Raw genomic sequence first — 12180 nt, forward strand, 5'->3', positions numbered from 1 at the left:
TGGCTTTGTGAAGCCATCATACTCAGCCAGCACAACTGCATTGCCCTTGAAAGTCCATGGACCTTCGGCCATTACACGCTCTCAATCGCCCCAACAAGAGAACTGCATCGTGTATAGATTTCCTTCGAGCGGGCGGATTTTTACTTCCTGCGCCAGATCCCACGCAGCCCTCATGTTGTGGAAGAACCAGTACTGGTTGTAGTCTTTTGGGGTATGGACCCTTGCTATGGCCATCCACCTGATAGCTGCATCTGCTGGAACCTGTTGCTCCTCAAAGACCACGTCATCTAGATCATCTTCCGTTAAGCCCAGATTCTTCATCATCTCCTCAACATCACCGGTTCCCGAGCCCGCGCCTGAAGCCGAACTCGCCATTACTGCAAAACCCTAACCCGACGAACAAGAGAAATCACCAGGTGGACAAAACCCTAGCTACCCTCTAACACCCCAAACCCTAGCTAGTCTGAGACCGGGCATCGATGCAAGATCGCCCCGTTATCAGTCCAAGTCCAGACAGGGCTTAGGGGAAAGATCGGCGAGGGGAGAGATAGATCTCAACGGTGGCTCCCAAAGTCACCGAGAGGATAGGTAACCCTAACAAGAGGGGATCATCCTTGTATACAAAGTCGCGGCAGGTGAGTGGCGGCGCTAACCCGATTAACGTCTGAGATCAAATGTTCTGCCAGCAGACGCGGTGGTGGTCTGCCAGCGTTCGCGTTGTGTGATCCCTGCGGGCCGGCCCGCAACGCCCTGATTTATGGATCGATTCCACCGTCGGTGCCCCTCCGCCCATCCAAAAAAATTATGTGCCTCCTCGACCCTACTTTCGCTGGGCGCAACAACCATAGCGGCGGATCCTCATGTTCCGCGGTGATTCCACCCGATCAGTGCCTCCCCTACCCTTCTCACTAGTTGGGCACAGCAACCATGGCGGCGGATCCGCAGTGTCCGCGGCCGCTCCACCTCAGGCAGCGCGGATCACGGCTAGCGGCCCGATGTAGGCGTAGTGGGTACAGGCGCGGTCTGCTGTTCTGCCCCGCGCTCCCTCCATGTATCCCCTGCGCATCCGGTGGCCAGACGCTTCTTCCACTCCGGCCTAGGTAAGACCCTCTGCTCTGCTCTCTGTCATGCGCGTGCCAGTGTGCGGCGGTTATCGAGCCGCGGTGAATCATATTCTAGCCATGTCAAGTTCTAGGGTTCTTGTCTATGCATACAATTCGATTTTGCAGGCGTGGTTCCTTGTTGTTCTAGGTTGATTCAGATTTATTTTTTCCGATTCACCACTTGGACATGAGCCAGAAATGCACTGTTGTTCTAGGCCGTGTTGTTTGGTTGTACTGTGCACAGAAATGCTATCCATTTAGTATTGTATTCGCGCGAGTAAAATTCATAAGCAGACTCCACTCCTCTGTGGACGTTCAGGTTGCAGGTTGAAGCTTTATCAGGGCCTCGGTTATTGTTTATTACAGAATTGTCCAACACAGCGCCTCGTGCTAGCTGGCCTGGTTGATGATGCCTATCTCCCTTATATTCAGAAACGGAATAGCTTATCCCTTATATTCAGAAACGGAATAGCTTAGGCGTGTCGTCCGCGACGAAACAAGTTCATGGCATTTTGTCTTCAAATTAGATTTTGTACGTCCCTGCAATATGTGTGTCAAATGCCCCAAATTGGATTTGTGATCTCACTTTCCTACTGCACGGTCGTTTACTCTCTGCACATTGAAGCTCTCTGAATTAACAAAACCTGTTAATGCCCCCCTCTAACTGTTACTCCCTTCGTTCCAAAATAGATGACCCAACTTTGTACTAACTAACTTTATATTAAAGTTAGTACAAAGTTGAGTCATCTATTTTGCAACGGATGGAGTATATCTTAAGCTGCTTCTCCATAACCATTTGTGTCTACGGCTGTTATATCCTACGCTACTCTGACAATTTTTATAACTGTACCTTATTTTATACCGTCGACATTTCTAAATTATTTGGCAGTGGCTCACGAGGCAGCAACTTCACACCACCACGCCGCCTAGGCTTGATTTCTTCCATTGCATGAAGTGCAATTGCCGCCTTGGAATGAGACTATCAGAACACAAATGTCGGGAGAAGGGGCTAGAGACAAACTGTCCAATTTGCGGTGACCTCCTATTCACATCAAGTGCTGCAGTTAGAGCTCTTCCTTGTGGTCACTTCATGCATTCAGCTTGCTTTCAGGTATTAGCAAGTAAAATAATAATTTTCTTTTTCAGATAATATATATCTGGCTACTGGCTGCCAAAAATGGTTCTGGCAATTGTCAACCCTAGGCATACACTTGCAGTTACTACACTTGTCCTATCTCCATATTGAGCCCCATGATTTGTTTTCATATCAAAGTGAAAACTATTATTCATTCTATTTTGCTCTTCATCTACAGGGCATTCCACTAGCTCATAAGTGATTTTTCATAAAGCATGAAACAGACACATTTTTCATTATACTGAAAGGCTATACCTCAATTCGAAAGTACTCAAAAACAAATAATTTATCTGTGCAGTTGTATTGTATGATTACTCTCCACGAACAATACAGTTCTGATTCCTGACGCTCGAGGGTGACTTTACTTGTGGTCTTGTTATTTAAACTCGCTCCTAAGATGCAAAGTGAGGACTGCTTTAGTATTTGGGGAGTACGCAGTCGGATATTTGGCTCGAGTCATGTTGAGTGACTGAATGTAATAGACAAACTTCATTGGTATTGGTATCTGAAGAAAGAAGAGGAAGCATTGTAAATCGTTGCTATTATATGAGATGCCAATCGAGAAGTGCCAGTTTCATTTTGACTTGTTTGGGCTACATGCTGTAGAGGTAACAAAACTATTGGCATAGCTTACAATATCCATAATATAAGGATTTTTACTTGTGAGCTGATTGTCTAAATTTTGTAAGCACATACATGATTCTTACTGAACTACTATAATATTTATTTCTCCATTTCTGTATGTACAGGTGTACTTTGGCATGCTTGATGCATTCTTGGCTGCTGAAGAGCTTCCAAAGGAATACCGCAATAGGTGTCAGGTATTCATGTTCTGTTCTTGGTTTCATTATTTTCATCCACTGTAGTATTTATATTCTGTTGTGTTATTCATACAGGATATTCTTTGTAATGATCGTGAAAGAAAAGGGAGATCTCAATTTCATTGGTAAAATCTCGTAATGCAAATCCCCCTCCGCCTCCTCAGTTCAGAGTCATTGTTCTATATTAGTGGGTATGAAAAACAATTCTAACTATCCTTGCTGGAAATTGGTTGGTGGTGTCCAGTGCAGACTAAAAAACTTGAGTTGATTTTGCTTTCCACAATATGTTCATCTCAGCCACAAGGTAGAGAGAGATCACTAGATAACAAATCTTTCAGTAAAAAGTAAATTACAGCCATTGATGAACCATAGGTTTGCAAGTTTCTTGTATCGAGACTTAAAAACACGTAATTAATTATACTGGCCTACTAAACGAGGAACCTATATTGCTGAGATTCAACATTCAGGAAAGTATTACATATGGAAAATCCTCTACAACAGACCAGACTGTTAGAATTGTTTTTTATGGTGTTTATTTGAATTTCGTCAGTGTGAATACTGAATAAGCAGGAAACCTTCGAGAGATGTCAGTGCAACATTCCTTATGCAACTGTACTGCAATTGATTCCTTTCCAAGCGCCTTCTATAGAGCTTAGCAGCATCTATCTTCTTGAATTTACATGGATTCAATTTAGTTACTTTACTTGTAATAAGCAGCATCATGCTCATTGTTGAATAATTTCTTTTTTATCGGATTTGCTATGAACCGATAACTTTAATCTTTGCTTCTTTTCATCAAATCATATCTGAAGCACTAGTGTGTGTTTCCTGTGTAGAGGCTTTCACATACTTCCATGCGTAGATTGTACTTTCATGACATAGGTGTTTATTTAACTAGATGATGCCCCGCGCGTTGCTGCTGGATTTTTTTTTGAGAAAAGTCAGGATCCAAATTGAAATAACAAAATCGTATAGGTTTTTATTCTTTTTTGGCGGGTAAACTCTTATATTACTCAAATCACAACAAAACCGTACGGTTGACTTGCACATTATTTAGAGCTAGCAATCTACATTGATGTAAGGGCAATAGGCCAACACATGCCTCACAGTGGAGGTTTGCATAAAATGCACATATTATATCAGATATCAATAATTGGCGCCGATACACTAGTAGAAAAAGGGCCATTTGTCCCGGTTCATAAGGGCCTTTAGTCCCGGTTCTCGAACCGGGACTAAAGGGTCGGTACTAAAGCCCCCCCTTTAGTCCCGGTTCTTATATGAACCGGGACTAAATGCCCTCCACGTGGCCGCTGCCTGGAGCTCCACCTTTAGTCAACCGGGACTAAAGGAAATTTTTTGAATTTTTTTTATAATTTAATCTCTAATCACCCATCATCACTGCTCAATTTAATTTCTAATCTCTAATCACCCCTCATCATTCCAAATCATCTAACTTGCCGGCCGGTCACCCATCCTCTCACTACCCTAGCCTGAGCACGCTTAACTTCCAGGTTCTATTCTCTTTCGTTTCAAGTCTGCACTTGTTGTTTTCCTGACAATACTAAGATGTCAATCCTATTAACCCTCAGGAGTTTAGCTTGAGCATTAAGTCACACGTTTCACTGTTTTAGTTTGAAACTATTATTCTAAAAAACAATAATTATTTAGTAACACTAATATTCTTTGAATAAGTAGTTTGACCATAGTTTGACCACAGTTTGACCACAATTTGACCAGATTTGACCAAAATTCAAAAAAAAAATGAAATAATTATTTAGTAACACTAATATTCTTGAATAATTATTTAGTAACACTAATACTTCTTGAATAAGTAGTTTGACCACGATTTGACCACAGTTTGACAAGATTTGACCAAAATTCAAAAAACTGAAATAATTATTTAGTAACACTAATATTCTTGAATAATTATTTAGTATCACTAATACTTCTTTGAATAAGTAGTTTGACCATAGTTTGACCAGATATAACCAAAATTTAAAGAAAAAACTGAAATTTGAGCATAACTTTTTTTTCCTTTTAGAATTTGAGGAATCTAGAAATTTGCAAACAAGCCATAGGCTGTCAAAATCGGATGCGGATTTTCGTGCTAAACATTTTGATATATTATACGTTTTTTTATATCGTATGCAAAAGTTATAGCCGTTTTACTTTTTCATAACACTTTTTTGCAAAACATGTCCAAATTTATGTTTCATGGCACCAACCGGGCCTAAAGGTCCCATTTGAACCGGGACTAATGCCTGTACGGTGCCCTAGCCGCTCGAACCGGGACTAATGCTCTTTTTTGGCCGAATCAAAGCCCTGTTTTCTACTAGTGATACATGTACTCCAGCATGATGATATATTTGTAGTCTTGTACAGCTGAAAAGCATCTGGAAGTATGAGAATCTTTCTCGCTTATAATAGGCGGCAATCAAAGGTAGTGATTATTGATACTATATATGGCGTGTTGGGAACTGAAGCATGCATCTTCATTGTAGCAAAGCTTGATGTTGCCCTACATGATGTAAAATTTGTCAATGTTCAAGAAAGCGTTTTTAGGCGCCGCTTAAGCGCGCGTAAGCGCTAAGCGACAGCTAAACGCTTCGCTTCTGCCCTAGGCGGTAGTTTTAGCGTTAAGCGAAAAAAAGCGGGATTTAGCGGCCGCTTTAGCGCTGAGCACTGGCTAAGCGGTCGCTGAGCGCGCTTAAGCGTTCAAAAAGCGAGAAATGAGCCACGGGCTGGAGGTAAAAGGTGGGTATAAAGGCTTGGCCCAATACTGGCCTGTTCCGCTAGGGTTTACTGGGTTAGAAGGGGAGGGGGGAGAAGAGAGCTCCAGTGGCAGCTGCTCCTGTTCTGCATCCAACTCAGCTCCATGCATTCTTCCTTCCCATGCCCGAACTGGATCTGAACTACTACATAGGCTGGGCTGGGGCTGCTGTTTGGCTGCTGCTGCTGCTGCTGCTGCTTGCCTGCAGCTGCCATTTATCTTATATGCTCTAAGACAATATTATGCATTTATGCTTGCTGTGTGAACCACTGGACCTTATCCTTATGTGTTATTTGGCTATTTGTTGTGGTGTGTAAACCACTGAATCTCAACCTTATATGCTATTTCAGATTTTCAGTTACCTATGTGCTATATTTCCTGTTTTCTTGTGCATATTATTCAAAAACAGCCAAAATCTGGCCAATTAAAAAAACGCTTAATCCCGGTTAAGCTGCGCTTAAGCGGATATTGCTCTAAGCTGTGGCCTTTCGCTCCGCTTACGCTTACCGCTTTCTTGAACATTGAAATTTGTAGCTGAAGGAAATATGCCCTAGAGGCAATAATAAAGTTATTATTTATTTCCTTATATCATGATAAATGTTTATTATTCATGCTAGAATTGTATTAACCGGAAACATAATACTTGTGTGAATACATAGACAAACAAAGTGTCACTAGTATGCCTCTACTTGACTAGCTCGTTGATCAAAGATGGTTATGTTTCCTAGCCATTGACATGGGTTGTCATTTGATTAACGGGATCACATCATTAGGAGAATGATGTGATTGACCTGACCCATTCCGTTAGCTTAGCACTCGATCGTTTAGTATGTTGCTATTGCTTTCTTCATGACTTATACATGTTCCTATGACTATGAGATTATGCAACTCCCGTTTACCGAGGAACACTTTGTGTGCTACCAAACGTCACAACGTAACTGGGTGATTATAAAGGTGCTCTACAGGTGTCTCCGAAGGTACTTGTTGGGTTGACGTATTTCGAGACTAGTATTTGTCACTTCGATTGTCGGAGAGGTATCTCTGGGCCCTCTCGGTAATACACATCACTTAAGCCTTGCAAGCATTGCAACTAATGAGTTTGTTGCGAGATGATGTATTACAGAACGAGTAAAGAGACTTGCCGGTAACGAGATTGAACTAGGTATTGAGATACCGACGATCGAATCTCGGGCTAGTAACATACCGATGACAAATGGAACAACGTATATTGTTATGCGGTCTGACCGATAAAGATCTTCGTAGAATATGTGGGAGCCAATATGAGCATACAGGTTCCGCTAATTGACCGGAGACGTGTCTTGGTCATGTCTACATAGTTCTCGAACCCGTAGGGTCCGCACGCTTAACGTTTCGATGACAGTTATATTATGAGTTTATATGTTTTGATGTACCGAAGGTTGTTCGGAGTCCCGGATGTGATCACGGACATGACGAGGAGTCTCGAAATGGCCGAGACATAAATATTGATATATTGGAAGCCTATGTTTGGATATCGGAAGTGTTCCGGGTGAAATCGGGATTTTACCGGAGTACCGGGAGGTTACCGGAACCCCCCGGCAACATAATGGGCCTTAGTGGGCCTAGGTGGAAGAGAGGAGAGGCGGCTAGGGCTGGGCCACGCGCCCCTCCCCCCTAGTCCGAATAGGACAAGGAGAAGGGGGCGGCGCCCCCCTTCCTTCTTCTCCCTCTCCTCTTTCCCCCCTCCCAAGTCCCAATCCAACTAGGAAAAGGGGGGAGTCCTACTCCCGGTGGGAGTAGGACTCCTCCTGGCGCGCCCCAAGGCTGGCCGCACCTCTCCCCCTTTGATAATTTATATACGGGGGCAAGGGGGCATCCCATAGACACAACAATTAATCATTGATCTCTTAGTCGTGTGCGGTGCCCCCCTCCACCATATTACACCTCGTTAATATCGTAGCGGTGCTTAGGTGAAGCCCTGCGTCGGTAGAACATCATCATCGTCACCACGCCGTCGTGCTGACGAAACTCTCCCTCAACACTCGGCTGGATCGGAGTTCGAGGGACGTCATCGAGCTGAACGTGTGCTGAAGTCGGAGGTGTCGTACGTTCGGTACTTGATCGGTCGGATCGTGAAGACATACGACTACATCAACCGCGTTGTGTTAACGCTTCCGCTTTCGGTCTACGAGGGTACGTGGACAACACTCTCCCCTCTTGTTGCTATACATCACCATGATCTTGCGTGTGCGTAGGAATTTTTTTGAAATTACTACGTTCCCCAACAGTGGCATCCGAGCCTGGTTTTATGCGTAGATGTCATATGCACGAGTAGAACACAAGTGAGTTGTGGGCGATATAAGTCATACTGCTTACTAGCATGTCATACTTTGGTTCGGCGGTATTGTTGGATGAAGCGGCCCGGACCGACATTACGCGTACGCTTACGCGAGACTGGTTCTTCCGACGTGCTTTGCACAGAGGTGGCTGGCGGGTGTCAGTTTCTCCAACTTTAGCTGAACCGAGTATGGCTACGCCCGGTCCTTGCAAAGGTTAAAATAGCACCAACTTGACAAACTATCGTTGTGGTTTTGATGCGTAGGTAAGAACGGTTCTTGCTAAGCCTGTAGCAGCCACGTAAAACTTGCAACAACAAAGTAGAGGACGTCTAACTTGTTTTTGCAGGGCATGTTGTGATGTGATATGGTCAAGACATGATGCCAAATTTTATTGTATGAGATGATCATGTTTTGTAACCGAGTTATCGGCAACTCGCAGGAGCCATATGGTTGTCGTTTTATTGTATGCAACGTAATCGCCCTGTAATGCTTTACTTTATCACTAAGCGGTAGCGATAGTTCTAGAAGCATAAGATTGGCGAGACGACAACGATGCTACGATGGAGATCAAGGTGTCGCGCCGGTGACGATGGGGATCATGACGGTGCTTCGGAGATGGAGATCACAAGCACAAGATGATGATGGCCATATCATATCACTTATATTGATTGCATGTGATGTTTATCTTTTATGCATCTTATCTTGCTTTGATTGACGGTAGCATTATAAGATGATCCCTCACTAAATTATCAAAGTATAAGTGTTCTCCCTGAGTATGCACCGTTGCGAAAGTTCTTCGTGCTGAGACACCACGTGATGATCGGGTGTGATAGGCTCTCTGTTCAAATACAACGGGTGCAAAACAGTTGCACACGCGGAATACTCAGGTTAAACTTGACAAGCCTAGCATATAACAGATATGGCCTAGGAACACGGAGACCGAAAGGTCGAGCGTGAATCATATAGTAGATATGATCAACATAGTGATGTTCATCGTTGAAACTACTCCATCTCACGTGATGGATGGACATGGTTTAGTTGATATGGATCACGTGATCACTTAGAGGACTAAGTGGGAGTTCTTAAGTAATATGATTAATTAAACTTGAATTTATCATGAACTTAGTACCTGATAGTATCTTGCTTTTCTATGTTAATTGTAGATAGATGGCCTGTGCTGTTGTTCCGTTGAATTTTAATGTGTTCCTTGAGAAAGCAAAGTTGAAAGATGATGATAGCAATTACACGGACTGGGTCCGTAACTTGAGGATTATCCTCATTGCTGCACAGAAGAATTACGTCCTGGAAGCACCGCTGGGTGCCAGGCCTGCTGCAGGAGCAACACCAGATGTTATGAACGTCTGGCAGAGCAAAGCTGATGACTACTCGATAGTTCAGTGTGCCATGCTTTACGGCTTAGAACCGGGTCTTCAACGACGTTTTGAACGTCATGGAGCATATGAAATGTTCCAGGAGTTGAAGTTAATATTTCAAGCAAATGCCCGGATTGAGAGATATGAAGTCTCCAATAAGTTCTACAGCTGCAAGATGGAAGAGAATAGTTCTGTCAGTGAGCATATACTCAAAATGTCTGGGTATAACAATCACTTGATTCAACTGGGAGTTAATCTTCCGGATGATAGCGTCATTGACAGAATTCTTCAATCACTGCCACCAAGCTACAAGAGCTTCGTGATGAACTATAACATGCAAGGGATGGATAAGACGATTCCGGAGCTCTTCGCAATGCTAAAGGCTGCGGAGGTAGAAATCAAAAAGGAGCATCAAGTGTTGATGGTCAATAAGACCACTAGTTTCAAGAAAAAGGGCAAAGGGAAGAAGAAAGGGAACTTCAAGAAGAACAGCAAACAAGTTGTTGTTTAGGAGAAGAAACCCAAGTCTAGACCTAAGCCTGAGACTGAGTGCTTCTACTGCAAGCGGACTGGTCACTGGAAGCGGAACTGCCCCAAGTATTTGGCGGATAAGAAGGATGGCAAGGTGAACAAAGGTATATGTGATATACATGTTATTGATGTGTACCTTACTAATGCTCGCAGTAGCACCTGGGTATTTGATACTGGTTTTGTTGCTAATATTTGCAACTCGAAACAGGGGCTACGTATTAAACGAAGATTGGCTAAGGATGAGGTGATGATGCGCGTGGGAACTGGTTCCAAAGTCGATGTGATCGCGGTCGGCACGCTACCTCTACATCTACCTTCGGGATTAGTTTTAGACCTAAATTATTGTTATTTGATGCCAGAGTTAAGCATGAACATTATATCTGGATCTTGTTTGATGCGAGACGGTTATTCATTTAAATCAGAGAATAATGGTTGTTCTATTTATATGAGTAATATCTTTTATGGTCATGCACCCTTGAAGAGTGGTCTATTTTTGTTGAATCTCGATAGTAGTAATACACATATTCCTAATACTGAAGCCAAAAGATGCAGAGATAATGATAGTGCAACTTATTTGTGGCACTGCCGTTTAGGTCATATCGGTATAAAGCGCATGAAGAAACTCCATACTGATGGACTTTTGGAACCACTTGATTATGAATCACTTGGTACTTGCGAACCGTGCCTCATGGGCAAGATGACTAAAACACCGTTCTCCGGAACTATGGAGAGAGCAACAGATTTGTTGAAAATCATACATACAGATGTATGTGGTCCGATGAATATTGAGGCTCGTGGCGGATATCGTTATTTTCTCATCTTCACAGATGATTTGAGCAGATATGGGTATATATCTACTTAATGAAACATAAGTCTGAAACATTTGAAAAGTTCAAAAAAATTCAGAGTGAAGTTGAAAATCATCGTAACAAGAAAATAAAATTTCTACGATCTGATCATGGAGGAGAATATTTGAGTTATGAGTTTGGTCTTCATTTGAAACAATGCGGAATAGTTTCGCAACTCACGCCACCCGAAACACCACAGCGTAATGGTGTGTCCGAACGTCGTAATCGTACTTTACTAGATATGGTGCGATCTATGATGTCTCTTACTGATTTACCGCTATCGTTTTGGGGTTATGCTTTAGAGACGGCTGCATTCACGTTAAATAGGGCACCATCGAAATCCGTTGAGACGAGGCCTTATGAACTGTGGTTTGGCAAGAAACCAAAGTTGTCGTTTCTTAAAGTTTGGGGCTGCGATGCTTATGTGAAAAAACTTCAACCTGATAAGCTCGAACCCAAATCGGAGAAATGTGTCTTCATAGGATACCCAAAGTAGACTGTTGGGTACACTTTCTATCACAGATCCGAAGGCAAAACTTTTGTTGCTAAATTCAGAAATTTTCTGGAGAAGGAGTTTCTCTCGAAAGAAGTGAGTGGGAGGAAAGTAGAACCTGATGAGGTAACTGTACCTGCTCCCTTATTGGAAAGCAGTTCATCACAGAAACCGGTTTCTGCGACACCTACACCAATTAGTGAGGAAGTTAATGATGATGATCATGAAACTTCAGATCAAGTTATTACTGAACCTCGTAGGTCAACCAGAGTAAGATCCGCACCAGAGTGGTACGGTAATCCTGTTCTGGAGGTTATGTTACTAGACCATGACGAACCTACGAACAATGAAGAAGCGATGGTGAGCCCAGATTCCGCAAAATGGCTTGAGGCCATGAAATCCGAGATGGGATCCATGTATGAGAACAAAGTATGGACTTTGGTTAACTTGCCCGATGATCGGCAAGCCATTGAAAATAAATGGATCTTCAAGAAGAAGACTGATGCTGACGGTAATGCTACTGTCTATAAAGCTCGACTTGTTGCAAAAGGTTTTCGACAAGTTCAAGGGATTGACTACGATGAGACCTTCTCACCCGTAGCGATGCTTAAGTCTGTCGGAATCATGTTAGCAATTGCCGCATTTTATGATTATGAAATTTGGCAAAAGGATGTCAAAACTGCATTCCTGAATGGATTTCTGGAAGAATTGTATATGATGCAACCGGAAGGTTTTGTCGATCCAAAGGGAGCTAACAAAGTGTGCAAGCTCCAGCGATCCATTTATGG

At 43.0% G+C, this 12180-nt stretch overlaps 1 long non-coding RNA gene across 1 annotated transcript; it reads left to right on the forward strand.

Annotated features, from left to right (window-relative positions):
- The first annotated feature begins 827 nt into the window (after nucleotides 1-827).
- LOC109754944 (uncharacterized) lies at nucleotides 828-3894 on the forward strand. Its single transcript, XR_002230811.4, has 5 exons — nucleotides 828-1100; nucleotides 1993-2214; nucleotides 2537-2846; nucleotides 2988-3059; nucleotides 3135-3894. It is a non-coding gene; the product is annotated as an uncharacterized lncRNA (long non-coding RNA).
- The last annotated feature ends 8286 nt before the right edge of the window (nucleotides 3895-12180 follow it).

Source organism: Aegilops tauschii, chromosome 2 (genome assembly GCF_002575655.3).
Source record: "Aegilops tauschii subsp. strangulata cultivar AL8/78 chromosome 2, Aet v6.0, whole genome shotgun sequence".
Taxonomy (NCBI): Eukaryota; Viridiplantae; Streptophyta; class Magnoliopsida; order Poales; family Poaceae; genus Aegilops; species Aegilops tauschii.